General features: G+C 40.2%; 1 protein-coding gene across 1 annotated transcript in view; it reads right to left on the reverse strand.

Annotated features, from left to right (window-relative positions):
* Window positions 1-1,915: 1,915 nt before the first annotated feature.
* The window catches only part of LOC113595080 (uncharacterized), a 160,538-nt gene continuing 148,697 nt past the window's right edge, over window positions 1,916-13,756 (reverse strand). Inside the window, exons 9-10 of the transcript XR_008295465.1 lie at window positions 4,993-5,123; window positions 1,916-4,139 (exon numbers count right to left, since the gene is read on the reverse strand). The gene's annotated coding sequence lies outside the window, so the exon portion shown is untranslated. The remainder of the gene's footprint in view (window positions 4,140-4,992; window positions 5,124-13,756) is intronic.

The following is a 13,756-nucleotide window of genomic DNA, read 5'->3' on the forward strand; positions in this document are numbered from 1 at the left end:
TCCTGCTTTAAAAACACCCATATAAAACAAACAAAGCAAAGACATAAATAAAAATGCCAGACCAACAAGGCTGGCATTTGGCAGAGTCAGGATAACGTGAGCCTGAAGCCCCAGACCCTTGCTTACCCTTTTTGGGCCCCTCCAAAAATGTCCTCAAAGAAATGAAAAGTTTGTTTTGAAAATATTTGAAAATATTGTTTGAAATATTGTTTCAATAATAAATATTAAATATTTCAAAAATATTGTTTGAAATATTTGCCTGTGAGTTCTTCCCCTGCTCCCCAAAATGATGCTGACTCAAGCCTCCTTTTAAAAACCTAATATTCAAATTCTTACCTATAAATTTGGTGAGTCTGACAAACTTACATTCTAGTTCAAAAGGAAAAAGAGATGATTTTAAAAGGGAAAAGAAAGGGGCAAGATAAACATCTTTACAGTTCATCTTAATCATAAATCCTGGCCCAAGATACTGTATTTGGGGAGAAGATGGAAGGAAAAAGGATGATGCATCACTGCAGTATTTCTATTTTGCCTCTTCTAGCCACATAGAAATTCAATCCCAGGACCTTTCCTAATTTACAGGCCACCCTCCATGTTCCTTCAGAGCCCAGCTCTCTTCTCCAAATTTCTTCTATGTTAAGGTGTTAATCGACATTAAAGCACAAATAAATATCCATTAAAGCATAAACATATTCATATATATTCATAAGCCCAGGTAATATGTTTGCATTTTAGGAGGAGCCTTCTGGAAAGAAGGCATTTTACCCAAGGAACAATTGAAATGGTGGGAATTGTGAGGAGCATAGCAGGCCATGGAAAGAGATGTATGTGTGAAGGCAGGTCTTTCCGCTCTGAGCTTGGGGAGCCTACCTCATCTCTAACAAGTCTTTTCCTGTCCCAGAGGGAGACTTCAACTCCTTCCTAGAGATCCCTTGAAGTTACTGTTACTTAACTTGTACTTGAAGTTGCTCCCTGCAACACATCACGAGACACGAGAAACGACCCAGGAAGGGAATGATCAGGGGCTTGCAATGTTAGCATAGCCAGCAAGAATGTGTGGGGATGCTCAGGAACCACTGTGGATTATTTCTTGTAACTCTAACAAATATTGTTTGACCCAGAAATTCCCAGCGTGCTTCACCAGACAATAGCATTCAGTGGAACATATTTTGAGAAAGTTGATTTCTATTTGTTCATGCTTTTAGACCCCTCACGGTGGAACTGGGTAAAATGTTTCATTTTAGGTCCCTCCATGGGTTTTTATTTATTTATTTTTAATAGTGTCAATATAAGGGAGGGTTTTTTCCAACATGGGACCAAGCAAGCATACTTTTGTTTTGTTTCGTTTTGTGTTGTTTTGTTTTGTTTTGTTTTTTCCTCCCCAGGATTTAGCTCTTCCTTCCAGTCAGTTTGTCTTTGAACCAAGTCTAGGACTTACATATGCTAATTTTTTTTTTCTGATCAGGATAGAGGGTAATCATTTCCGAAACCAAATAGGAATGGCTATCAGTAATTGTAGTCCTCATTTTATCATTTAGGTTTCTGTTGTACAAAATGTCCTCTGGAATTTTAAGAAATTTTTTTTTCTTTTTTTCTTTTTTTTCTTTTTTCCAGGTCTATTCTCTTCTGTCTGGTTTTCCTTCCCCTGGTAAGCTGAAGAATCTTTGAGAATATAATCCCTTTAACAACTTCCAAAGATTAGTCCTTTGGAACGAAGGAGATAAATATATAGCTTAGTTTACATAATTTCATTCATATCTCAGCTATTTTCCTTCCCCTGGTAAGCTGAAGAATCTTTGAGAATATAATCCCTTTAACAACTTCCAAAGATTAGTCCTTTGGAACGAAGGAGATAAATATATAGCTTAGTTTACATAATTTCATTCATATCTCTTAGTTTACATATTTCATTCATATCCTTTCTTCTGAACTACAACCATACTTCACCATTTCACCTAATCGCTCCCAATTACAGGAAATTCTTCCAGAAGTTATCTTTTCTAGTTCTACATCTCTCTCTTTTCCTTCCTTCTCTGCTGGTCTGGACGTCTGTTTTAATTAAATTACCACGTAGACTTTCATTCTGGTTCCAAACATTTCAGTTTGGTTCCCGTTGAACTTCACTCCAGCAACACACAATTGATGGCTGCTATCTTCCTCTTCTCCCAAACTTTATCTTGATCATTTGCAGCCTAATTGTTACCCAAATCTTCTGCATTGTTAGAACGTTTAACTAAATAACAGCTTCTTCAACTCTGTTTTCTCATTGTACCCACATGATTTCCTTTTTGTTGGCAAGTCTTCTGTTATTTTGTAATGATGACATGGCATGAGCTGTTTTTGCAAGTCTTGTGTTTAGAACACCCAATCAAATATGGCATTCCATTTTCTCCTTTCCTTTGGCTTTAACTAACTAGGATCTTTACCTTGGGGGGTCAAAAATTCAAATTTTGCTGTATTTACTTTCACTTCTATTTTGTGTTATAAATGATCATTCCCAGTTTTCTCTGTAACAATTTTTCACATGTTCCTATAGAAACTGTGCTTAGTTGTAGTTGCAGTAAGATATTCCCTTGAAATTACAGGGTGGTGAGCATCTGTTTGCTCATCTTATAACTCTGAAAATGGAAGTTGAATCAAACATCTGTGATGAATCGTTAGTCATGAATCAGGCTTACATATTGTGAGACTGGATGTGGTTTTCCCCTAGAGTTGTTGATCATTGCAAGGTGTTGGAATTTTACAAAATGACTAGATACCCACATTGTGGTCATTTAATATGATTCTTCTTTGCCATTTCCTGCTCAGGAAATGGGTCTCCATCTAACTGCACAGCTGGTTTGGCTTTAGAAACCTCACATTTCTACCCAAATGACCAGGCTGATTGTACTGTCAGGCCAATCCATGGGTTTCAACATAAAAAGGGCATCAGTGACTTGAGAGAATCAGTTTTTCCCTGAGCATCTACTCCCTTCACAGAAAGATAAGGAACCATTACCCTAGGAGCTGTCCAGGAAGAGGAGGCATGTTTAATAAGACCAGTAGCTCTGGCCTCACATCAAATGTTCTCTTAGTTTTCAGGATATTTATTATTCAGATACAACTGAAACTTAAAGGACCTCAGTAAATTTCTGCTTTCAGATTCTCATGAGAAGATTGATTTTTAGTTCTGGTTTCTCCATCCCCTCCAAAGACATACTTATTCTGGAAATAACAGGTTAAAGCAATCAGGAAGATGAAAGACTTCCCAGGTGATTAGAATAATTTAGTGCCTAAAAAGATGAACGGCTTATTTTATAAAATGACTAGGGTCAGAGTAGTGGGAACAGTTCCACTGACTCCTTTGTGTTAGATCATAACTCCAGGTACTGGGGAGACAGTTGAACCAAAAAGACAGAAGTCCTTGCCCTTATGGAGTTCACATTCTAGTGTAGCGGGAATGATATTAAACCATAAAAGTATATTAGACAGTGGTAAAAGCTAAAGTAAAAAATAAAGCAGGGAGAGGGATAGGAATGTTAGTGGGAGGTAAGAGATCGGATGGTCAGAGAAGACTCCATTGACAATGTGGCCTTTGAATAAAAATCCAAAGCAGATGAGGGAGAGAGCCACACAGAAAACTGGAGGAAATACATTCTAGGTAGAGGGGATAGCACGTATGAAGGCCTTAAGGCAGGATCATGCCTGGAAAGTTAGAGAAGCAGCAAAGAGGCCAAGCTGGAGAAAGCAAGTTAGAGAGACAAGTAAGGAAGTTGAAATGAAGAAATGAGGGAGAATTTAGGTAATGAGAGCAGAAAAGGTGATGGCAGCAGATGATGCAAGGCCTTATCGGTCACTGTAAGAATGTTACAGAGGGAAAGACACTGTCTTCGCTTTCAAGGTCTTGTACTCTAGCAAGGGAAAAATACATGATTAATTATTATAAAATAAAATAACTACTAAAAGTAGAAAAGTATAGGGGTGCCTGGGGGCTGTGTTGGTTAAGCATCTTACTTTAATTTCAGCTCTGGTCATGATTTCAGGGTTGTGAGATGAAGTCCCACGTTGTACTCTGAGCTGGGCATGGGGCCTGCTTGAGATTCTCTCTCCCTCTGCCCATCTCCAACTCGTGTGCATGTACATGCGCATTCTCTCCCTCTCTAAAAAGTAAAAAAATAAAAAATAAATAAAAATTATTTTTAAAAAGAAATAGAAAAGAATAGGATGATATGGAGTGCCGGGTCCTGATGTCCTATAGGGGTCTCTTCCATGAAGAAATGGTGTGTGTGCTGAGGCCCACCAGAGAAGCATGAATTGGATGGAGGGGGGATGGCTCAGGGTGTGGGGAGGCATGAGATGGAGCTGTTGCTGGAGGCACAAGCAGAAGCAATGAAAATAAATAGCCCTGAGGTGAACATACCAGGAACTGAAAAGGAGTCTCTTATGACTAAGGCAAAAGAACAACTGTGACAGTGTTGCAAGATGAATACTGGACAAATGGGGGTGAAGGGCAGCTAGATTATAAACAACCTTGTAGGCTATCTAAGAGTTCTGAATGGGGGTGCCTGGGTGGTTCAGTAGGTTGAGTGTCCAACTCTGGCTTAGGTCATGATTTCAAGTTCGTTGGTTAGAGCCCTGCATTGAGCTCTGTACTGACAGCGCAGAGCCTGGAACTTGCTTTGGATTCTGTGTCTCCCTCTCTCACTGCCCCTCCCCTGCTTGCACTCTGTTTCTCTCTGTCTCTCAAAAGATAAAATAAAACATATATATTAAAAAAAAGGAGAGTTCTGACTGCATGTAGAGCACTAGGGAGCCATGGGAGATTGTAAACCAAGGGATTACATAATTGGGTCTGTCTTTTGAAACATCACTCTAGATGAAGAGAGCAGACTGAGAGGGACAAACTAGGATAAAGGGGAAATGGTTAACGCACTCTTCAGTAGTGTGGGGAGGAAGTGACTGTGCTCTGAGACTTCACTGGTACAGAGGGAACAGAAGGATGTGGACACTTACCAACTAGAATACATGGGACTGGGTGATTGGAAGGAGCATCACTGGTAGGGGAAATTTAAAGTAGAGAAAAGGATCAAAGATGTCACTCCAGTGTCTGGCTGTAGCAATCTGATCAATGATAGTACCACTGACTGCAAATAGGAAACAAAGGAGAAGGAACAAGGTCAGAGATGGACTTTGACTTTCAGAACATGCCACGGGTCTTACTCAAACAGCATTTGCTGTATTTTTTCCTCTAAATTCCTTTTTCTAACTGAAAATTTAGAGGTGATCTAATTAGATTAGTGCTTGGGTGGCTTAGTTTAATCTTTATTCTTTAATACAGGAATATCACTTCAAGGTAGCATTTCCTACAGATCTTTCTGTAAATCGGTGCCGCCATTAGGGACTTGGTTTCAGAAGGAAATCACGAATGATACAGGTTGTAACATAGCTAAGCACGTGGCGCCATCTTCAGGACAGCTTGTTAAAAGGTTAAAAACCAACCAGACTCCAAGGTAAGCTTCTGACAACAAGAACACTTTTCTACGGAGTGAGTATATGACTCCATCTTGTTTTACAATAAGAAACCGAGTTGTGCCAACTCCATTGTGTGACCAAATCCTTGTCTTCCTGAAAACTATAGTTTATCACTGGATATAGTAAAGATGATTGCCTAGCTAATCAATCCAGCTTGAAAGTCTGTGAGCAGGACAATGAGCTTTGCTGTGGAAAAGCCTGGAAAAGGAAATTAAGGCAGTGTCACTTGATTTTCTATCGTGGTGCCCAGATTCTCTGGGGCTTTTCTGATTTCATATATTTGTGCTCTTCACTAGGTGCTTCATTAAATGTAGCCACGTGGAATTTAATTCTTACATATTTGTAACAGCGACAGTTTGCATGAATATAGAAATTTCTAAAAATCATTGGTCAGATTTTGTACCCAAATTTTTGGTTCAGGATACACAGTACCACAGATTTATAGGATCTCTAATTTAAAAATAAAAGGTTACATGGGGCACCTGGGTGGCTCAGTCGGTTGTGTCCAACTTTGGCTTAGGTCATGATGTTGCTGTCATTGAGTTCGAGCCCCATATCAGGCTCTATGCTGACAGCTCAGAGCCTGGAGCCTACTTCAGATTTTGTGTCTCCCTCTCTCTCTCAAAAATAAATTAAAACATTTAATTAATTAATTAATTAATTAAAGTTTATAAATAAGAAATCAATAGTGTATCCGTAGCCACGCACATAAAGAGGAATAACATAGCTCAAAAGACCACTTTTATTTAAAAAACCCTCTCAACCTTTACTTATTCTATTTGAAGAAGTTCCACCTCTTCTTCTTCTTCTTCTTCTTCTTTTTTTTTTTTTGCAGGGTTTGGATGTAAAAACAGGCACATATATGTGTTTACCAGAATGTATCTGCCACCTTCGTGTACAGGGCTCACTGTTGAACCTACACTGATCATTTAGCACAGTCTTGTGAATAACTGGGAGATATAAACAGCTTGGCTTTTATGTGGAGGCAAATGGTTTCTACCATCTTGTGGCACCCTGCTTGCAAATGGGCTTTCTTCCTAGACTGCTCTCATTAAAAATGCATGTCTTTCAGTTGAAGAATTGTAAGTTCCCAGAGTTCCTGTTAATTTTGAAAGAGGTAACATGTTAATCTAAATTCCATTTCTAAATAAAGGGGGGGGGCCCAGGCCACCCCATCAGTGATAGACGTGGGTGTCTTGGGGTCCAAATTATGGGGAGTGAGGGTAAGGGTGGGACACATAGAACTTATGGCCAGCTGTAGTGTCTGATGGTCACTACCTGTCCATTATGTGCTGAGTGCTTTACATGGATTATCTAATTTCATACTGAACCTATGGGCACATTTTTTAAATAGGTGGATACTTTCACTATCATCTGTATTCTACAGATTGGGAAACCAAAGCTTAGAGAATTTAAAATAATTTGCTTAAGGCTCACACTCCCTGTCTCATAAAGCTGTGGAAATGAATGCTAACCCAGGCAGCCTCACTCCAGAACCAGCCAGCTTGATGAAAACTCCCTATAACCCCTTAAAGGGAAAACATATCCCCAAAGGGAAAGTAGCACTAATCAAGAACGAAGCTAATAGTCTGAGCAAAAGATTCAGAGAGCAGAAGTTTCCGAACTGAGGGAAGGGGCAGAACCTGGAGTGATCCCCCGAGATGCAGAAGTTCTTGTCACTTCTTGATAGTTCCCAAGTCTTGGCACTGCCTGTGTGGGGAAGTCCTGGTGGAATATAGTCCTCGAGACTCCTGAGGGTGAGTGTCGGAGAGATTGTCACTTGCAGAGATGGGAGGGTATGGCACCAAGGAATTCACTGTCGTTTTCTTCCCATTTTGTTCTAGGTTCAAGTGTAGAGATAAGGAGCCATGGTCCCTGAAAATAAGGTTAACAGCACATACCTAGAACACTGAAACAGGAGCAGAAACAAATAACCTACTTTGCTCTATTCAGTCAGGCAGAGGTTGGAGCAAAGAGCGTGGCATGGGTATAGCCGAGGCCCATTAAAGAGGCCAGCAGCCAAGTTAGCGGGGTGACCAGTGCTCTGGTTCCAGGCCGAGCACTGTGACTTACTGTATGACTTTGAGGAATTCACTTAATTTATTTGATCTCTGGGGTGCCTCGGAGGCTCAGTCGGTTAAGCATCCGACTTCGGCTCAGGTCACCATCTCACAGTTTGTGAGTTGGGATCTGTGCTCGAGCCTGCTTTGGATTCTGTGTCTCCTTCTCTCTCTGCCCCTCCCCTACTCGCACTCTGTCTCTTTCTCTCTCTGTCTGAAAAATAAACATTAGGAAATAAATAAATAATTTGTTCTTTAATTTACTCAGCTAAAACCATGATGGTGATAGCTACTGAACAGAATTGTTGGGATATCAAATCAAGAAATTGTTGGGATATCACACAGTTCTGTCTGAAAAAACACTGTAAGCTATCATACTTCTTGAGCCCCTTATGTGGGCTAGACATTGGGAATAGAAAATTCAGATATAATCCTTGCTGTTCAGGAGTTCACAACCTAAAGAGACACAAATGTTGGTTATCTTTAGTATTATGAATCCCCCTTTCTTTCTACTTATCCCTCTCACCCCACCATTTGGATACTGCCTTAGTTTGGGTTTCCTCAGAAGCAGATCCTGATACAAGGATTTGGATGCAAAGGGTTTATTTGGATGTGCAAGGAAACACAGGGTGAGGTGTGGAAAGTGATTTAGGAGAAGCCAGATCACCAATATAGGGTGCCTATTGAGCCAGCTACTACCTTGCGCCACTCTGGAAAGTGCTGCAAAACATACAGCTCAAGAGGTTTCCCACCCAAGGAAAGAAGGACCTACAGTATTTTCACAGCAACTTTTATCAATTATTGGTTGAAGATTTCTTTTACTGGGTGCAAATTTCCTGGCACTTCTGCCCTGCCAACAGTACAGGCAGAAAGTCTCCTAGCAGTTTCAGAAAAAGGCCTTCGGCAAAACAATGAAGATACCGGCATGTACGGGATGGATGGAGCACAATGAAGTCATAAGAGCCAAAAATACGGGCAGGGCAGTGACAGCATCTGTAAGAGGTGGTCCATTGTATCCAAGGGTGCCTGGGTGGGCTCAGTCTTTTCAAGCACCCAAGGCAAAAGCAAGGGAGATGAATCTTTCCATACTTGTCACTGTAAAGGAAGGCTATAAGGAGGCTAAAGGTATGCTAACACTTTCTAAAGGCCGCATTGACTCAGGCACTATTAAGCTTTTTCAGAAATCTGGCAGAAGCTATGAAGGTCAATAGAGCTATTGTCTCACTGTTGAACTTTCTGTGATCATAAAAATGTATACCTGCACTGCTCAGTACAGTGGCCACTGGTCACATGTGGCTGTTGAGCACCTGACATGTGGTGAGTGTGACTGAGGAATGGCACTTTTATTTAATGTTAATTAATTTGAATAATCACGTGTGGCTAGTGGCTACCATATTAGACAACATTACCTTTAGAATAGTTACATTGTGTTGTATTATTCATAAGAAATTGTTCAGAAGTCATCCTAATAATTTTCTTCATTAGGGATTGAGGTAAATGAAATCTGTTATATGACTGAATGTTAAAACCAGTATTAAGTTGGAACTGAGTCACAATCGAATATCGCCATCCTACTAGCAACTTCTGGGACATGGCCATACACATGAAGTTTGACCATTTGTTATAAAGATGTATTACCAAAAAATTAGTGGTAAAATTTCAAACAGCACTGAATAGTACAGAAACAATAATGTCTCAGCAGCTAGCTGTAGCTCATACTGATGGTTCTAAATGCATGAGTGGACTAAAGTTGGTAGAGGAACAAAATATTTTGGGGTACATGGTTTTTCTTTATAATTTTTTTCTTCATTTCTTAGTAAGTATATCTCATGTTAGTATTTAAATGTCTACAAACATTTATGGACTCAAATTCTTTATAGCATACTTTTCCAAGTTAACTAGCTGGGGCACCTGGGTGGCTCAGTCGGTTAAGTGTCTGACTCTTGATATTGGCTCAGGGAATGATCTCACAGTTTGTGGGTTTGAGCCCCACATCAGGCTCCATGCAGACAGTGCGGGGCCTGTTTGGGATTCTCCCTCTCTCCCTCTCTGCCCCTTCCCGGCTCTGTGCATGCACGCTCTCACTCTCACTCAAAATAAATAAACTTAAAAAGTTAAGTAGCTAATACATTCTTTCTTAAAGTATCAGATTAATTATAATCCATTTTCCCCTTTATTTAAAATTTTTAATAATCGTTTTTGTACATAATGACTACCTTCCAGAGTCATCATTTTTCTTGTTGCACTTTACTCTGACCGTTTGCCCCGCTTTCATATGGCTATGTGTTTCTGCGGTGTGAATCAGCTCATGTGGAACCGAGATCAGGCAGTGATTTTGTCTTGGAGGTCGCATTGGTTCACATGTGATTTTTCCCAGCATGTTAATGTTTTGCACCCCTGTGTAACAGCAGCTGAATGCAAAGTGCAGGAAGACAGATGAATATCTCAGGCCAGTTACACTGTGTCGGCTCCTCCGCGTTCCCTTCCTGGCTCCATCTGGCCACATGCTCTCCAGGAGGTGCCTGTGGAGAGGTACTCCCTCGTCTTTGTGCTCTGTGCCCTAGTCTCCATAATTCAGCAGCCCCCAGCCCTTCTACAAGCTGCTTTGTTTGATTTTTTTTAATGCAAGTGTTTTTCCAATGCAAGGTCCTATTTATACAGTAGTATTTCTTTCTTTATTAGTCACACAATAGTTTTTAAACTGTTGTGTATTTTTATTAGGAATATTATTGTTCTTGTTAACACATCATTATAGAGTTTTACATGTTTTGAGTGGAAATTGAATATGATTTGAGTGGCTTGACCCTGATACTATTTTCCCCATAACCCCTATTATTTTTTGATATGTGATTTTGTAGATTTGAGTTGGCTTTTCTTTTTCTTTAAGAAATATACATGTTGTATTAAGGCAAAAACACCTGTACATTGGCTCTTCAACTGAATGAGAGACTAGCAAAAACAACAAGAACAAAAACTCACAAGGAGACTCCAGACTACATCTAGAACTTATGTTGGAAGGTGAATATTCATACATGAACAATATTCCAAACAATATGCTTTGTTACTTTATTTGTATTACTGATTTTGCTAAGCCAATTATATATAATGGTAATGCCATGACAATCACTGGTCTCATCCAGTCCTGGGATGTCAGAAATGACAGAGAAGGTGGTTATTTGATATTTCGTAGACCTAGGCAAAAGACAAAGGACAGTGTGTATTTTGGCCAAACACCTAGACCAAAGATAAAGTTCTGTCTCTATTAGAGAGAATAAATGTGCATGGGTCTATATAAACCATATATGTAATTTCTTTGAGATTTTGGTATGTGTGTTCTTTAGGTTTTAAAAAACCTGAAGAACATGGCACATTTCTTCCTAGCCCCATCTAGCAGGCTTCTCTTTTGACCCAAGATGATGCCCCTTAGGATCTATGTAGCAAAAGTGTTCATGAGTAACATGTCCGTGGAGTTAGAGTACTTCTCTACCAGGTAACGGAAGTCTGCTACCAAGCAGTTCTTATGGAGAACTTGTTCCCCATCTGTGTGTTTGCAGAGAGTATAAAGATCAATTCACACATACGTGCCTTAATTTAGTATACCCTTAAAGTGTTTTTCAGAGCAAGATATAATAAATTACATCTCTTAACCTATATGTGCATCGATTTGAGTTACACTTTTCACTGCATGCCATAAAATTTGGGGTTTCTCACTGCCAGTAGAATGCACGAGTGCTGCCCAGTGATAAACAGGAAAGGACAAGACACACTCACAGCTTGATGCAAAATGTTTTCCAGGTTGGTATCCACTGGCCCAAGTGCCAACTGTAGATCAGGTGTTTGGAGATTGTGCTCTATGTTATTATATTGCTGGGAAGGCAGACTCTGGTGCCATACTGTCTGGGTTCAAAGCTAGGTTTCTATTATGTCCTTGCTGTGTGACTTCGGTAAACTACTTAGTATCTTTACCTCAATTTTCTCCTTTTAAAAGTAGGGGTAGGGAGTGCCTAGGTGGCTCAGTCGGCTGAGCATCCGACTTTGGCTCAGGTCATGATCTTGTGGCTCATGAGTTTGAGCCCCACATCGGGGCCTGTGCTGTCAGCTCAGAGCCTGGAGCCTGCTTCAGATTCTGTCTCCCTCTCTTTCTGCCCCTCCCCCACCCATACTCTGTCTCATCCTCTCTCTCTCTCTCTCTCTCAAAAGTAAATAAAACATTAAAAAAACTAAAAGTAGGGATAAAATAATTTCAATTATATGGGGTTACTGGTAGGGTTAAATGTAATATATATAAAGTAATTAGCTTAGTGCCTAGCATATAAGTGACTGACACACATTAGCCCTCATGATGTTTTCTGAGTATCTTTTTCCCCCCAAATTATAAGTGAAATCACGACAGTAAAATAGTTAACATTGCAAAGAAGCTCCCAGCTAAAAAAGCATAGAAATACTATCACCACTGGAGTCGGACCTGAGGTAATCAGTCACACTGAAAAAGGCAAACTGATCACCATAACTGGTTGGCTACCTCTTCTCTGACACAGAGTGTCTGGCCCTATGGACAAGAGGATGCTATACATTTCTGAGTGAGAATTTCTGTCAAAGAGAACATAAGGAATAATGCAATTAATGCAGTAGACCAATGTCTAATATACAGTGACTTTGGCTCTGTCTCATGAACAAGCATTCTTATATCCTTTTTTCTATCACCTGTTTATTTTTTGTACATGCTCATGCAGTTCACCATAAAAGGACACGATGTCTATGACCACACATTGAGAAGCCATGGAGGTGTAGCCAAGAGTACAAGCTTTGGCTTCAGATTTTCTGGCTCTTCCACAAACCAGCAGGTTGCCAAATGCTCTGACTTTTGGTTTTCTTATCTGTACATGGAGATAATGATATGTAGCACAGGTTTGCTATGGGACCTGTATAATTTAATCAACACAAAATACTTACCGTGTCTTGTGTATAATAAGCATTCAATAAAGTATAGCTATTAATTATTTTAAACTTTCATTTATTTTTGACCATTTAAAAACATTCTACCATTTTACAGAAAAGTAAACATCACATATGTGCAGAGACCTTTCTAGGAGTGTTCAATCATATGTTTACAAATGAATGGAAATGGCAATAAAAAAGGAGGAAAAAAACAAGTTTCAATTTCCATTTAGTTGAAGGAAGCTCATTGGGGGAATCTCTGTAGCTCTTAAGGAGAGAAGGTATACAACTTGGTGACTTGATGGAGACAAGGTAGGGAGAGAGAAGAATGGGAAGATGAGAAGGGAAGTAATAAATGAAACAAGGGGTGAGTAGGTTTACTTCTGTGGAAAAGAAGGATGGATAGTGAGGGGAGGAAAATAGTAAGAAAGATGATTATAGGCTATCAGAGCACTGTACATTATGACAACACTAGCCATGAAGCAAAAATACTGAACTATCAGTGGCCTCACACCAACGAAGTATTTCTTGCTCATGTCACAATTCAGTGAAATGATTCCTGGTTGGGCAGCTGTCTCCTAGTGGTGTTTTAGGATCCAAGCCCCTCCCGTCTGTGGCACTGTCCTCAACACATAGATCCTATGGGTCACTTTGTGGGGACTTATATTCCAACCAACAGGAAGAGGAAATCATTTGGAATTTTGGAGAAGGACAGGGTTTTTTTTTTAATGTCTATTTTTGAGAGAGAGAGAGAGAGAGAGAGAGCGAGCGAGTGGGGGGAGGGGCAGAAAGAGGGGGGAGACACAGAATCCAAAGCAGGCTCCAGGCTCAGAGCTGTCAGCACAGAGCCCGAAGCAGGACCCAAACCCATGAATGGTAAGATCCTGACCTGAGCTGAAGCTGGACGCCCAACTGACTGAGATACACAGGCGTCCCAAAAGCATCACTGGCCCTTAAGGGGATCTAACCTGCGACCTTGGTGTTATTAGCACTACACTCCAACCAACTGAGCTAACCAGCCACACTGGAGGAGGACAGTTTTTAATGGGCCAGGCCTGGAAGTGGGGCTTATTTTGGCCCACATTCCACTAGACAGAATTCAGTCTCGTGGCCATACCTACATCTAACTATATGCTCAAAAGGGAAGGACATGGGTTTTGAAACTTATCACAGCCTCTGCCTCAGACTCTTTTAGGCAAAAAGACTGTGTCACTTTTCTTAATACAAACCAATACAAATTCATAATC

The sequence above is a fragment of the Acinonyx jubatus genome, chromosome C1 (assembly GCF_027475565.1).
Source record: "Acinonyx jubatus isolate Ajub_Pintada_27869175 chromosome C1, VMU_Ajub_asm_v1.0, whole genome shotgun sequence".
Classification (NCBI taxonomy): domain Eukaryota; kingdom Metazoa; phylum Chordata; class Mammalia; order Carnivora; family Felidae; genus Acinonyx; species Acinonyx jubatus.